Raw genomic sequence first — 16,854 nt, 5'->3', positions numbered from 1 at the left:
GAAAACTATTTCCTAATTTTTGTATAGCTGTTATAATATCCATGCTTATATCTTAATTATGGCTTTGGGGCACAACCAGATAAAATATATTTGGGTCAAGATAGTTATTTGAAAATTTGGTAAGTGGTACTCACAATCAGAAAAGTAAAGATGCTAAAATATTTTCAGTTTGAGTTACTCCAGTGTTACTCAAGTACACATACTCACTAGAAATTTCAGTCAGATTGCCAGTCTTGTGGAATACCCGTTGGTTTCACTGAGCATGTAGATTTTGCTGTAGACCTTTAGAAGGATATTTTCTCACAAAAAAAAAAGCAGCTTAAATAAAGTCTTTACCTCCCACAATTTGCAACAGAATTACTGAGGTTACCGTTGAGGTTTCTCAGGTTCTCACTGAGGTAATTCAACTTCATTGAATTCCTGAATATTTTTTTTAGGCATTTAAACTAAATTACTTAATGCTAGTAACAGCAGAACTCAAAAGAGAGTGGCTGCTCTCCTTTGTGTGTTTGACAGCTAACTGTTCCACTGAGGTAATGAGTGAGATTTGGTTGAAAAATTGTAAAATTTGAATTTTTGAAATCGTTGTGAAAAATATCGAGTGTTGATTGGGTGGGAGAACAGTCAGTCATATTTCAGGCAATTGTATTTCTGACCACTGTGATGTATTAAATGAAGATGCACAAACTTAGTGAAGTGTTTGTATCCTCATTTGTTTTAGAAGTGCAGAGATAGCACTGTAAAATTGAAAGACCAAACAAAGATGTTAAAATGTATGTAGTATCTTAAAATAACAGAGATGAAAAATGTGTGAATGGGTACAGACAGAAATAACAATAAGTAAGGAAAAAGATGAGGCTGCAAAAGAGGCTTGTTATGGAGGGCTCTGTTGTCCATTTAGCTGTTTAATTCCATTCTTGTTTTGTTTCATCCTTAATGTCCCTTTAGGGTTGTAAAGTTTTTATGTTTATATGCAAATGAAGCTGTACGTAAGCATAATTCTAGTCAGTTATGGCACAGGAGGTATTTTAGTTTTTTTGGTAAATGATTAAAAAAGCTTATCTTAGGTATGTCTCATAGAAGGAGAGAAAAAGCATTATTTTTTGATAAGTAAATTCTTGAGTATGATAATTCTGACCACGGAGGTAATGTTTGAGCATTTAAAGCTGCCGTTGGGAAGGTGACTAGTGAAAGTATTCATTAAGGAGCAAATAAAACCTTGAATTAATAATGAGCCATTTGATGTAAATGGACATCATTGGAACTATGCCAGTTCAACCAGCTGAAAATCTAGCTTAATAATCTTAAATTTGAGCAAGTCAATAGCCATTATAATAACTAGTTCAGAGTTACAAAGGTACTCCAAAAATTAAGCACTTTTGAATATACACACAGGTTCACTTAAGGTTCATTACTGTCTGCAAAAGTGATAGCCATGGAGTTATTATTTTAAATATATTTTCAATGACACTAAGTCTGTAGCATTGTGTAAATATGGGCAAACTGCTGCACACTAGGAGAATGCCAGTGTGTTGATTCGTTTTGTGCCATAGCGGGCATTTCTTGCCCTCTGCTGAGGTCGTGATGGGCTTTGTCTTTGACTTTGGACTGCTTTCTTTATCTAAGGTACTTTTCCAAATATGCTCTTAAACGTGAGTCTATTTTCGGATTTTGATTTCTCCATTGTATAAAACTAAGAGAACAGGCAGCTTGTAAAACTGTGATCTTAAAGGGCTTTTGTGATTGTTTTATGTATTATAAATAGTGTTCTACAAACTGCTTTCTCCTGAATAAGAGCAAAAGGACATTGTTTTCCATTAGTACATTTTTGTTTGCTCTCCTGGTTACGGTGTATATATTAGATGTATATATCAAAGGCAAAGTATATCCCTCAGTGATCTGAAGAAATATGCCTAATACTTTATTGTTCATATGTCTCCAGCTTTGAAAAGTATTTTTTGGAAACAGATTCTTAGAGATATTCAGCTCAGCTGTAAACTCTACAGCTCTTCTTGTTGCCATGCCATATAATTACTTCATCTTTATATGTAATATTTTTCTGGAAACACTAGTTCTGGCGCTGTAATGAGCATCTTCATTGCCTGATACGTGATGTGAACGTTATGGTGTGGACTATTAGCTGGGATATGGCTCACTTGATTTTAGGGTACTTAGTAGTGATTAATTAATTGTATTCGTGAAATCTGAGCATGAGCTAATTTGTTCCAGTAGTTGTCAGCAATTGCACCAGCCCAGTCTTTCTTTTCCCACTGTTTATGTTGGAACCAGCTCTTGTGCTCTCTTTAAATATTCAGTCCACAGTGAATAGCCAGGTTACATCAGTTCACTATATCTGGTACTGCACTAAATGTGCAATCTGTGACCAGGAGTATGTAACAGTATGATAATTATTTAACTTAAAAAAGCACAAAGAAACATGGTGGACTTTTTCATCCTGGAAACTGATGTGTTCTGCATAACCTCCCTGTTTTATGTTCCTAAATCACAATATAAGCAAGCAATACAATAACCACAATTAAAACAGAAAGACACCGAGAGCTGAATTTGGGATAGCACAAAAATGGGTTTTAATCCTATTCTCTGTTCTCTATATATGTCAGTTCATGGGACAATTGACCTATGTGTATAAAAATAGATTAGGTATTTGCTTAGCTGGCATCTGTGTTTTACTGGTACACAATGGAACAAAAATGATGCCTGCTACCAGAGAGCAATCTTTTCCAGAATAATGAGGATTACAATTTAGGTAGTTACAGGAATAGGGCTAATATAGTTATATGGTGCTGCCTCTGGCCAGCATTGCCTCCAGCTTTAGCACTTAATTTGCACATTAAACTGGGGGCGTGGGGGTCATTGTGTGCAAGAATATCATAGTAACTGCTGGTTGCCTTAAGAGCCATGCTGAAGATAAGGGGGGAAGTGTTGTAAAAGCCTGCTTGGCATGCTTTACTCTGTGCAGCCACCTCACTATCAGGTTGCCAGCAATCTGGTTGTATTCCTGTTGGTGGGAAAAAGAACCTGGCTTTGCTTCCAGCTCAGCACCAGTGATCCCAAAAGAGGATGAAGTAGCTGGAGAGGGACTCTTCATTAGAGACTGCAGTGACAGGACAAGGGGTAACGGGTTAAAACTTAAACAGGGGAAGTTTAGGTTGGATATAAGAAGGAAATTCTTTCCTGTTAGGGTGGTGAGGCACTGGAATAGGTTGCCCAGGAAGGCTGTGAATGCTCCATCCCTGGCAGTGTTCAAGACCAGGTTGGACGAGGCCTTGGATGATATGATTTAACGTAAGGTGTCCCTGCCCACGGCAGGGCGGTTGGAACTAGATGATCTTAAGGTCCTTTCCAACCCTAACGATTCAATGATTCTATGATTCTATGATAAACAGTTCTATTTCGACTGCTGGACAGACCTCCTAAAGTTGAAACTTTCTGCTGTTCTCTTAATCTTTAGGAAGGCATTTCTTTGGCTATGGAAGCATTGCAAATGTAATGATGAAGTGCAGCGCTCCCTACAGCATATGCATGTAATATCATGTAAGGGTTGATGTCATTGCCTATACTCAAGCAAAGCATACATCCCGTATTCCCTTGAAACTCCTTCCTACTCCTGTGCCAAAGAGAAAGCAGAACTCACTTTTGGGTTTAGGTGGAATCTAAGTAATGATAATTTATCATGATAATAGTATTAGAGAACATCTTAGATGTGACACAAGAGCCTAGAGTTTCATAAGAGGTTTTTTTCATAAGACCATTTCCTAACCGGTGATTATACTAGTCTGACACTCTCTTGCCTTCTTTCAGGACAAAAATCACTCAGATAGTCAAGTATGCAGCTTACTGGTTTTCTCCATTGCTGCTGGAAGTGAGGTTTTTAATTAAAGCTCCAGGATCACACTGCTTCTGAACACTTACAGCTTTATGCTTCATAATTGGAGCTAGATTCTTCTAGTTGAAAATATCAAGACTGGCTTGGGTCCTTTCACTAAATACCCAAAAGGGGCATCTTTTTCTGTTCATGTCTGGCACTGCCAGATACTACTGGCTGGGGACTTGAGGAATCTCCTTGGCTTTATATTAAGTAATGAATTCCTGACACAGCCTCTGTTGCAGCTTAAAATGTAAGTAACATCAAAGAACAAAATTACACCATCTCTTCAGGCCTCAGTACCCTTGGCTCTAATACAGCAAGTTATTTTCTTCTCTCTCATGGTTTGCCTGGTTTTTTTCTTTTTTCTTTTTTTTTTTTTCTTCTTTTTGCCATTAGTACCAATGTCAAAAATACCCTCTGGTGCTGGCATCCATTGAGTCAGCTCTGCAGATTTCCTTGGGTGCTTGTCAGAGGCTTAAAAATCTGTATTTTTTTCAGTCAAATCTTCCAGGGTATTCATACTGGTGAATCCTATGGTTGTTGACAGGCGAAGACCTTTCTACTCTACCAAACTCAGCAAGTGTGTGCCTGTGTGTGGAATGGAATATGGAAAGTACTATTTGAGATCTGTACTAAAACCTGGTAAATCCAGCAAACAGATTTCTGGGTTGATATTATCAATACTGGCCTCTGTCCCTGCCTCTTCACTCACAGAATGGTGCAGCTGGCCTTTAAAGCTCCAGGAGTTACTCTCTTGCAAGATGAACATGCTTTCCTACAAGACAATGATACTCACTGGATAAACTTGTCTTTGAATTTCAGTTCTTCCTGCTACTTGAAAGAGTGGTGGTAATACTGTAGTGACAGTGATTATGAACATATATTCCTTTTACTTGATGTTTTAGAAACAATTTTGGAACCAGCATTCATGTTGCTTGCCACAAAATCCCAGTTTAGGTAGAAGATAGCAGTAGATGCCAATTCCTTGTTATGGTGGTGGATCTTTTGCTGATTGGATTCCAGTAGTAATTCTTAAGAGCCCTGGTTACCCTTTTTTGCAGACAGACACACACTGATCACACAGTTGGATTTCACATGGTCTTTGTTATTGTGGCTATGCCAAAGTCATCTTGTTCTCACCTTCTCTAAAGGAACATTGGTCTGCAACTTAAAGGTCTCCAGGAAATACCCCATCTTAACCAGAGGGTTTATTCATCTATTAGTTTCTTTTCCGCTGGAAGTTTTTTTGGTTGCAAAGCAGTCAGACAGGTAGGTGTCATTCTGAGCACAGAGGACATATTGCTCTGTCCCTTTGCAGCTCCATCTAGCTTATTCGCAGCTTTTCTAGATATTAAACCAAAGCTTTACCTTAATTTCCTTCCCCTGGATTCCAAAGAGCTTTCCACCATTTTCAGAGGAAGTACAACCTTTTGTTACCCTCTTTTCAGGGTAAACCAGATGCTGCTGATAGTACATCTGGGTTCGCAGGATAAATCAAGTTGGAAGGGATCTCAGGTCTGTAGACCAATCTCCAGCAATGAGGTCAGACTCGTCTAGCTTTCTTCATGAAAGTCAGGTCTTTCAAGACCATAGTCTGCATATGGTGATAATCAGAATGTGTTTTAAACAGATGAATGAACTTTCTATGCCCTGTCTGTGGCCTCATGCTCTTTTTTTTTTTTTTAATGCTGTAGTTGCTGTGTAGCTCACGAGAGGCCACACTGATTCTGGCATAATCTAGCCTGTTAGGTGTCCATAAGGTCATCTGAGAGATGAAATATCCAAAGAGCTTTCCATCCCAGATTGTCAGAATTAGTAACGTGGGCTGTGTCAACACTTATAGTGAGATCACAAGCTTAGAGGTCTTGTCTGTTTTAGGGATATGCCACCAAAAGTTGCTGTATATTAGTGGGGACACTAGGAATCTCTTCCATTTCTCATAGGTGACAGCTCGCCATCTGCAGCTCTATCTGTTCTTTCTCCAAAACCCATGCCATGGCAGGTGTCGCAGAGGTGATGCTGTGCTTGTTAGAGCAGTCTTTAATTGCTGTACGCATGAAAAACAATCAGGCTGCCTCCAGGGAATTGAAGCTATGTGACTGATGATCCTTGGACAACTTCAGTTTGTAAAGATAAATATGGACTAGCATAGTCAAAAGTGCAGAGGTTGTATAGTGGTTAATAGTATGTTTTGAGACTTGCAGTCTGCACAGATATACACAAATGAACATTGGTTTGTTGGTTTTACTTTTGCATGTGTCCTGGACTGCTGCTGAGCAGGGATTTTATGGTTGAGAGGAATCTGAAATGGCAATACTCTGTGTATTTAGCATAACAGTGTATGAGGTGTGAGTACACCTGGAAAAAAAAATGTAAAAGGTGTTACACTTTGCGTGATAAACAGAATACTCCATGAGGATGCATACTCTGGGCTCTGCAATCCCTGAGAGCTCCAGATACTGGCAAGTAGTCTCTGTCCTGTCCTTGTGAATGCAGCCTAACAGCTGAGAGATGGTAATGCTGATCTTGAATCAGCAGACTGTCAAATCTCCAGTTGGAGCAGATGACTATAATAACGAAGGGCTACCTTCTTGTTTAGGAGCAGGTAAATGTTACCCTGCAAAAGAGGTCTTTTACTGTGCAGGCTGTACCTTCACTTGCTCACCTCACCAGTAAAATTTTGCCAGCAAATTCTTTCTACTGTAGACTAGCTTAAAGGTGTTTGTAATGTTTAGTAATCATTTAAATGCTTTCCAACTGAAATGTGTCTCCAAAAGCTCTATTTGATTAATTAATAATTCCACACAAAGCATCAGATAGTCTCCCTTTAAAAGGAAGAAAGGAAAATGCAAATCCGTTACAAAGCCTCTTGGCTAATAAGCCATGGCAAACGTGTAGATTTTGGTGAAGGTGAGATTAATTGTCTTGTAACAGTGTAAGCGGCACTTAGAGGTTGCCTTGACCTCTTTGCTACTAAATGTTATAAAAGCCTTCTTTCTGGCTTTCATGGTGTAGGTTTATCTGTTGGAAAGTTATTGTAAAAGATGAAATAAACTCAGATGAAATAAAATCAAAGAATGACCATGGAAATTATTTTGTTTCCTACACAAAGAACATGAGTATGTGACTTTTCACCTCATCTTCAGACCTTGCCCTTCTTTCTGTTTCCATATTCTGAACTGTACAGTGTAGTAACTTGGGGGACTGTATTTGACTGTTTCTTACCTTTGTATTTTGAAGTAAATAAATTATGCCGAACTGTCAAGGACTCCTGTTATGTGAAGGGTGCTTCCATATTTGTAAAAAGGTAGAGTTTGGTGGTTTTTTTTCTGTTTGTTTTGTTGTTTGGGTTTTTCTTTGTTTGGTTTTCCATTACTATTTGTCTGAGTTTGTCAGTAATGGAAAACTGAATTAGGTTACCCTGACCTGGTGCATTGCAAAGGGAGTGTCTGTCAGGAGAGTCATGCTGCATTGTATCTCTTCCCATCAGTCATGTAAGTCATGATAGAACATCTTTAAACTCAAAGAAGGCAGAGCATTTTTTTCTTTTGTCTGGTGTAAGTATTGAAACTGTGAGTGTTAATGCAGAATAGCTGTTGCACTTTAAATTCACATTGGCTTCTTGCACACAAGCCCTGGGTCTCAGCTGCAGATATTGCAGAGATTAATCTTATTAATGGAACTGCTAATTGGTGTTTGATGTCTAATTATAGTAACATTAGGCCATAACAATCAGTTCTCACCTTTACTGGGGTACATTAGGACTCTTACCATAAAAATAATTTCCTCTGGGACCTACTGTTCTTATTCCTGTCTTCTGGAAGCTGGCTTTCAGTGAAGGTGTGGTACCCCAGCTAGCATGTACTTTTGAAGCTTAGCTAATTAACTGGCAGAGAAAATGCATGGTCCTAAAATATTCAGTATCAAAGTACAATAATAAGTACAGTACTCTTGACAAAATTATTTGTTTGAAAGATAATGGCAAAAGTGTGTCAAAATATGAGCAGTGGTGTCTTTTATAATCTTTAAGGCACGTATAATTTGGTTTCCCAATCCTTGGTATCTTTACCTTAGTTTCAGTGGGAGGAAATCTAAGCTCTTATTCTGAATTATTCTATTTAGTTTTTGCTCTGTAGGATAAGTCCCATGAGATTCTTCATCTCATTTACAAGACAAGTCTCAGGAGATGAAAAACATACAACTTGATTATATATTCGTATTGATCATCTTCCACCTACAACAATAAACTCCAAACTTAAATCTAACAATATTACTAATTCATTACAACCAGTACTTTTCTTCATTAACTTTTATTGTTTTCAGTATACACAGTGTGTGCAAATACAGCAATTATGTGTTGAATATGAAAAGGTCCTCTCCTTATGCTGTGGAATAAATCAAAAGGCACTGCATTAAAGCTAATGAAAGACTGCAGAGATCTGGACTCAAATCTAATTCAGAATGTCTGGTTAGCACTAGATAGCTGAGCAAGGTAAACTCAGTATGTATATTACAAGGGGGGTTTGTTTTGCTTTTCAAAAAAGGAAGTAATGTTCAGTATCACAGAAAGCATGGTAGGGATAGCTTACCTTGGAGAAATCGTAAGACTGCCTGCTGTCTCCTGGAGCTTCCTCCTCCCACTGCTTGTGAAGTGACTACTGGACTACCACAATGTGCAGCATAGCGTACAAAATGCTGCAGCAATGACAAAATTCTGCAGTGGGTCAGGAGCAGCTGTGGGAGCAACAAAGTCCTATCTTCACCCTAGTGGGAACTTTTCAAAGACAGGCCTGATGACCTGTAGGTAACAAGACCTAGCACAGTCTCCCTGGCATCTCCACGCATCAGAGCACTTTGCCAGAGCGGTTCTTTGTGGTTTGCTGTAAAATCTTTCCCTTGTAATACACTTCTGCTTAAGAACTTTCATGTTTTGTTTGCAAAAAATAAAATAGTATTTGTGAAGAGAAATTTCCAGCCATCACCTAAGTGTAAACCAGTGCTATGATGAAAGCACAGAACAGCTCTGGGGACTGCTTATTCATCAGAATCATGATGTCAGTATGACCAACAGCTTCACAGCAAGTTCTTAAGTACATGTATCTATATAATTTATTTGTCCTACAAACCCCAAAATATCTCCCATGCTTTCCCATCTGCTGAAGTACCAGCTGTCCTGTTCCCAAGCACAACCTAATAACTTCTTCCTTGACAAATTGTGCTATACAGTTATTCCGTGTCAATACAAATTTCTAATGTACTCAAAAAATTGTAGCAATATGAAGCATGACAAGGCTTACCATATGTGTTAGTTTTATTAATATGATTCAGTCAGTACTTTGATATAACGTAACTGAAGATACTACAAAATTTTTCATCTGCTGGGATGGAGTTGAGGTGGTCTTCATTATACTCCACAAGTATATGTATATAGAATTATGTAATTATCTGTGGCGCATCTGAATATATATGGGGAGCATGTTGTTTCTGTGGTGGTAACAGATTGTTTGGGGATTGAGTATAAATAAGAGTGGGCCTGACTGCTAATGAGCATTGCCCTCCTAGCTCAGAAGGTATCGTTTTTTGTTTAGAGTTCAGGAGACTGTGTAAGGGCCATGCAACGTCCATTCTCTTCCACTTGAAATAACAGGATGTTCTGGACCCTGATCACATTATATATTAAGTAAATTAATTAACTCTGTTGTTTCATTGGTATCTGGCTTCTAATTTTCAGTAGATTATCCTGTGGAATTTGTCAGCTCTGAGATGCTTGTAAAGCAAAAAAATAATAACTAACCACCCCCCTCCCCCCAGCCTGTTATTGTGGGTGGTGTAGACAGGACGCTGTGTTGCTGGACAAAGAATCCTCAATATTTGTAATATATTCCAATATAAAAGTGGGCCTGTGAGTGCATACAGGTTGATAGAGAAAAGACAAGGAAAGAGAGAGAATCTACCACTTACTGTAGTATTATAGCCAGGATTGTTAAAGGTGGTGATAATTTTTCTTTGATATGAAAAACATGAAAAAGCAAGAGAAGATTGCCTAAAACTTCCACGTGACATGGTGGTTGTTGTGTTGGTTTGTTTTCTTTTTGGAGGCGGGAAGAAAGGGTTCTAAGTTGAACTCTGGAGAAGAATGTAAAATCAGAAATTCCTTATTTCAGAAGCTGAATTTTCTTCAGGGAGTGACAGCTGAACTGAGAGAAACAAATTTTGGGGCTGACTCCTTTTGAAGTAGACATTGACTTGTGAAATAAGAGTGCATGCTGATGTCTTCGTATGGTAGATCTTCATCTCCACAAGGAAAGTGGTTTGGGTTTTTTTGATGCAGCAGTGGAAGGAACAGTAGCAAAAATTAACCTAATGAAAATGACTCATAGAAATGAATCATCTTCACAGAAACATTTTCAATAGGCATGAGATGGTATTTCAATAGATTGGAATGGAGAATGTTAGTCCTTGTTTGTTACACCTTGGCTATTAGATTAAGACAAAAGTTAAATTGCTACTTAAATTAATAAGAGATTTTAGGTATAGACGGATTGCAACACTAGCATGTCCAGATTTGGAGATAATGGTTGCATTCTGAATTCAAGTTACTAGAAACATGTATGATGAAAGTAGTAAGTGATTTGAGAAGGGGAATGAGGAGTTGGAGAATTAAGGATAAAGATTTCAAGAATATGAATACAACATGGTATTCTAAACATGCTGTATTTGAGAAGGTGCTTGGGCCGTCGAAAGAAGTCAGAAAGGTGATGTGTTTTTCTAGGGTTTGCAGCAATTGAAAACTTCTGATCAGCACTGACAGCATGATTATGAAGCACGTTCAGTGCGTGTGAGATTTTAGGAGCTTGATTGCCCAGCTTTTGAAGTCCATTAAAAGTATTTGCAGTTGCGGTTTTTAATTTTTCCAAGGACTTGGCCAAATTTGTGTGTACTTTTTGTGGAAAGAGAAGATGCAGCCAAGTAAATTTTGCATCTAATATTTCCAGAAAGGGATGAAACTTTTCACATATTGTGCAGTATTTCTGATTTCTTTCGCATAATTGTTATGTTTCACCAAACAGTGTTTTGTGGAAAGCTTATGTGAGTCTCTTAGAGCTGAAATTTCATTCTGGCTTCTGATGCTCACATAATAAAACCAGTACAAAAAGTTCAGCTAGACTCATGTGCTGTTCCAGTCAGCAAATTGAATTTTAGCAAAACTACAGTAGTGACTGCAATCAATAAAGGATCCTACTTTATGGACTCAGGTAAGAATTCTGCAGAAATTAAGCTTGTTCTTGAAGATGGCATATTAGCATATAGCAGTCTTTCCACCATCACTCACTAGAGGTTAATGTTGCTTGAATTGGTTGATGGTGTTTTATACCTTATTAAAGTGTGTAGATTGAATCATTCTGGGATGAAAGGACAAAAAAATGAAAGCATGAGATCTGCAGATACCATATAGAACTGCTGTAAATAAGGTAAAAATAGATGGAAATTACGCCAATGTTACAATAGCAGGTTATTTTTGTCATCAAAAGATGTTTTCTCAATATTCCACATAGGATATATACTAAGAATAATGATAAAACTTTGCAGACATCAACAGCACCAAGTGCTTGTTACTATGCTGATATGGTCCTAGAAGCAGCAGTCATTGCCTTGCTCCAAAAGGTTTATTATCCTTTCCCTGCTGGCAGTTCTGTCAGCACACCTGGTGTAAGGGGCAAGGTCTCTGAGAAGTCTGCTGTCTCCCTTTAGCTATTAGCCTCCTTCCTTGTATGTAGCAGGCCTTACCCATCTGCTGCATACTTCTGCTTTGTGAAAAACAAAAACGTCCCTATAATAAAACATTTTAATTTATGGTATTGATGTCCCTATCTAGTTCTGAACATTGAAAGTTCAGAAGGGAAGAAGAGAGCAGGTGTGATAACCATACTTTTAATCGCTAACATAAATGCTGTTACGGCTGTTCAGAAGGACATGTTTCCTTGACGGTATGAAGTACCTGTGGTTGTGCAAGCAATGTATGGTTTGATTTTTATTTTTTTTTCCCTCTGTGAGTTCAATATTTATTGGTATTTCAGAATATATAGCCTGATTTATATAAGCGCGATAAAATATATACATATTTATATATATAAAATAAACCCCAGCCCTATCTGGTACACTGTGTTCTGGTGATTCACACTGTATTTTTTCATGCCTTTTCTTGTGCAGTTAGACATATGAACAATCTAGTCTCTTAACAGGACTGCTTATTTATCAGGTGTTCATTCTTCACTGCATAAAAAAGGTTACCTTCTTTTCTCTCACATAAAGAGGTTCTCTGTATTTCAAGTGCCATTAGTAGCAGAGGTTTAATGTCATGGTTACTGCACCTTAACTTTCAGCTACATTGAATACAATTATAGACAAACTCTTCAGAGATATTTCAGAGAAACACTGGGAGTGATAATTCATGCTGGCGGTCTGTGCGTAGTTGCACTACACAGGAATGGGAATTTCTGTTATGTTGGTTCAAACCACCTCTCATAGTCATTGCAGATAATACGATAGCCATGCTTCAAATTCTTGGAGGGCTGAGGAACAACTAATACAAGAGAAAGAATTGTCATAAAATTAATTGTTAGCAGCTTGTTTCTTCCACTTACCTGTATGTGAGACCTTTTATTTCCCTTCGCAGTTGGTTTTAGTGCAAGTATTTAAATATTTTGGTTAAATAAAACACAGAATAGTCAAAATTATTTTTCAACCATGATGTCAAATTTGTTACAGAATAGATTTATGAGATGTAATTGGAGGATACTTAGTTTTAAGGGCCTATAGAACAAATCTAGATAACCCTGGAAGGATGGGTATCCTGGGTTGTGCCTAGAGTCTTTCCATAAGCACTCTGCCTGACACATGCTGCTGTCATAAGAGAAGGAATCTTGGTAATTCCATAACAGAATAAGTGATTTTCTCCATCATCATGCTTTGGTGACAGCACTGTCATCCAATCCACAAATTAATCCATTAGTACATTCCTCATCTTCTGATATTTTTTTTAAATTATTTATTTTTATCAACAAGCCTTACTCAGCTCTGAGTTATGTTCTTTCCTTGCATCATGTGTCCTACCATCCCATTTTTTCTAAGGCAACTGTTGCCAAAGCTTTTGTTCGCCTCTTATCCTGCCTTTTTTAGACTCCTATTAAAATACCTGCAACTTGCTCACTTCAGTAAATGAAAAAAGAGCGTAAAGCTAGCTCCATTTTAAACTCTTCTTTTGTCTTGCTTTTCTGCCATCCCATTGGGTTCAAATGTCTTATTTTTTACCTTCAGCTGTAAAAACCCACAGTACTGCAGTTTAAGGAATCAGTGATGATTCTGTTGTTTCTAGGCCACTGGTAGTTGTGCAGAGGTGGGCTTGCTTGTGATTGGCTTTCTTGGAATTGGCCACTGGTTTTCCATTTTTGAATTAACATTACAGAATTCAAACTTACTCTGGATTGTCTGGAAACTTAGTGTGAAAATAACTGTAAGACTGCTGAATAGTGTTTGCTGTGTTCTGCTTGGGCCTTTAAATTAGCCTGATGCCCTTTGGATTTTATAATTAATCAGGGGCTTGTGTACATTTCACATTGCATAAGTTTCATATTTGTTTAATATTTGCTGGTGTCTGCTGGTGAAAATGCCACCTTGTTGGGGCAGGTAGTTTTGTCAATAATAAAATGAACTGTACAACTGACAGGTAGTAGAATCAATTTGATGAAAATTGTTGTCGTTGATAGAAAACTGTTTACTGTACTTAGTTATCAGAGTACCTGTTCAGTTATCATAGACTTGCATTGCCTGGAATTAATGGAATTCTTTTTTGTTTTGTAAGATTCTTTTTATTATTATTTTTTAAGATCCTATTAAATAAAAAATGCTTTATTATCTTTCAGAAAATTGCAAAATCACGGGTGGGATTTGTTGGCTAGTTTAACTAGGAAATTATCTAGGGGGTTCCCAAACTGGAGACGTGCTGCTAACATTGCTCTGTGTTCTTTAGCCACTAAGTATTCACTAACGATTCAGGAAGTCCAGGTTTGGCTCCCTCAAGTATTTGAAAGGATGCTAATCCCTGGGACTGTCTGAATCTTCAGAAAAATCCTCTTCACCCAGGGATATAGGATACCAGGTCAGGAATGCCTGAGCAGGTAATGTTTCCCTCCCAGTAACTTTGTGGAACAGGTCCAGGTGTCCCATGTTTCTCCCCCGTAATCTCTTTCAGACTGACTGATTTTTTTTCACTGTTTTGCCATCTGTCTGAATGAATAATTCAGCATTTTGTGTAACAGCAGAATAGCTCAGCAGGAGTGGCCAGCAGGGAGGTGTAAGGATACCCTGGCCTTGTGAGCCGCGTGGCTGCTTGCTGTGAGACCCAGATTTCAGAGTGATTTTCTGCATGCCTCAAGAGGAACTTAGACTGAAAAGCCAGTTCTCTGCAGTCGTGTTGTCAGGTGGCATGTCCAGTGCCCTCCCTCTCTTACACAGTTTTTTGACTTCCAAATGCCGGCTGTCACTTGAAGTCTAGGGGACATGTTTTTAAGCAATAAACATATCCTTGCTTGTTCTGGCAAATTTTCACGTTTGCCTCATTACATCTTTTCACCCACATACATTCTATAAACAAAAAAAGGCATGAAAATAAATGTCTCCAACAGTCATTTTCTAGCTAGAAGTCAGCATATGCAGCTGGGTAGAAAGGTGCTTTAAATCATCTTATATGTCCTTCCTCAGAGATGGCACTCTAGTTGTGAGACAACTGTTTTTTCAACCTGCTCCAAAGGATGAGTTGCCTTTTGAACAGTTAAATATTTCCGTGCTGTTAAAGTAGCAAGTTGAAATGCAGGTGAGAAAGTGCAAAGCTAAGGTTGAAAGTTCAGTTTCAACTTTTAATTTTATGGCTTCTGTCGTTTTGTGTCACAACCTAGCTGTTGTTTTCACTTAGTATTATTAAGTAAGTAACACAGAATTTGCTTATTAAAAATAGGCTATCTTCCTTTATGGCAATGACAGTGAATTTCATTCTTTTTCATATCCTGTGTTAGATAATAGTTGAGAGAATAATAGGTTCCAGGGACCTTTGATCCACCATTATTGTAAACTAAAAATACAACTTAATTTTTTTTTTCCCTCTGACCATAATGATTTTAACCTTGTGTACTAATTCGAATGGGCTTGTGGGGGCAGAGTCTTAAATGAGACACAAATGAAGGAAAAATTGCTAATGCTGCCACTGTATATCTAATGAGCACTGTGTAATAAACCATAACCTCTTCAACATTTCTGTGGAAAATGGTGTGATTATTTTGGATGGTTGGCCCTTTGTGTATGGCTCATTACCATCTGGCATAATGTGTATGATATAGCCTGTAATTGTCAACTCTTATTTGACATGCTGCCGTTAATAAATGTGACTTGCATGGCTAGAACCCCCTAATGGTTATGTAGAAAACTGTAATTAAAGAAAATATGTATGCTTAGGTAAAATACACACCCTTATATACATAAAATAATTTTGTAGATAGTCTCTGTTTGAATTTATCTCCTGCTCTTTCTGGGAGCACTTGTGTGTATTCCCAGGTTAGTACAGCGCCAAATGCATTGCATTACCAATGTGAATACCTAAATGTGTGAAGACAGATATGAATCCTCAATGTAGGTTGTTTCCTCTTGCAGAACTTGCTTAAAATGGATTTTGAAATGTTTATTCTCTGTGCTGTAAGATAGAATTAATATATCTGTAGTAATAGAACAGGTTCTCAGCCTGGATTTTGATGCTCTTTCACTGGGAAGTAAGCGTAATGGGCAAAGTGGTGCTGATTTTGATATTTTCCTGAATAAGGTGACTGAAATAAACGCATTTGGAAATCCCAGTGCTTGAAAGCATCTAGATATCCTTAAAGGAAAATGGGCTTCTGGCCAGTAGTAAGTTTTCAGCTACAGGGACTAACATTATCTGCTGCCAAATCTAAGTTGTCTTTTGTTTATTTTCTGAAAAGTTTCCCTCCCTTGGCTTTATGGCTTATGAATACATGAATAACTAAGAGACATCATCATTTTGATAGTCACATGGGCTTGCAATACAAAACAGGCAATAGGATTTCCCCAACTTTAATCAGCTTTAATACTTTTCCTTAAATGGGATTTCCTCAGGTATTACCTTCAATTGTGCCTTTGTCAAAGTCCATTGTTGCTCTTAATAATAGATTGTGGAAAGTGCCTTCCCTTTATTCTTCTCTAGCTTTGCTTACGTTCAAGCTGCTGGATTTTATTTTACCTTTGCTTGATAATCTGGGTGTTTTCTTCTCTTGCATTTGTTGTCTGTAGGCAGATACAAGTCAATCTTACAGATTCGGCGTCAGCCTTCTACTTATTAAATAGTAGTTCCTCCGTTTGTCTTCTTTACTCTGATTACTAGTATGACTCTTCTCAACTTTTTCCTGCTTTCCCAAATTCTTTTGGAATGAAGTTTCCCAGTGATGGTTTTTACTGGCATCAGAAAGCTGGGGTTGACAGAAACACTACTTTTGCTAGTATTCTTTCCTTAAATGATCAATGCTTTTTTGACCACAGTGGTAACCTGTATCTTAGATGATTATCTGGGATGATCTGTTCTTTCACCATCCTTTCACATTTTTCCAAACCTTGAGTGTTTTTCCTGAGAGTCCCTAGTCCTGTATGTGTATATGGTCTGCTTTCTGTAGTTCTAGCTGGGATCTTTTGACTGATACTTTTTCTGCAATTCATATTTTCACTTGAACAAAGCATATTGAACCAGCTCAGTTGACTGTGTGCCGAGGATGGTTCATTCTCTTTGCAGTTTACCATCTATGTCATTCCTTTTGTGCAAGTTCCTAAGCGTGAGGTTTTTGGGCCTACTAACCAAAAAATTTTAACTACTGCTGCTGTTATAAATGTTATTATTCACTACTGGGCTG

General features: G+C 37.9%; 1 protein-coding gene across 3 annotated transcripts in view; it reads left to right on the top strand.

Moving 5' to 3' along the window:
- The window catches only part of PDSS2 (decaprenyl diphosphate synthase subunit 2), a 119,318-nt gene that overhangs the window by 48,385 nt on the left and 54,079 nt on the right, over positions 1-16,854 (top strand). The gene's annotated exons all lie outside the window — the stretch shown is intronic.

Source organism: Pezoporus wallicus, unplaced genomic scaffold (genome assembly GCF_028554395.1).
Source record: "Pezoporus wallicus isolate ANWC-B61680 ecotype Strahan unplaced genomic scaffold, APGP_CSIRO_Pwel_v1 contig_6923, whole genome shotgun sequence".
NCBI classification, from domain to species: Eukaryota; Metazoa; Chordata; class Aves; order Psittaciformes; family Psittacidae; genus Pezoporus; species Pezoporus wallicus.
This window is presented reverse-complemented; position numbering and strand designations above follow the sequence as displayed.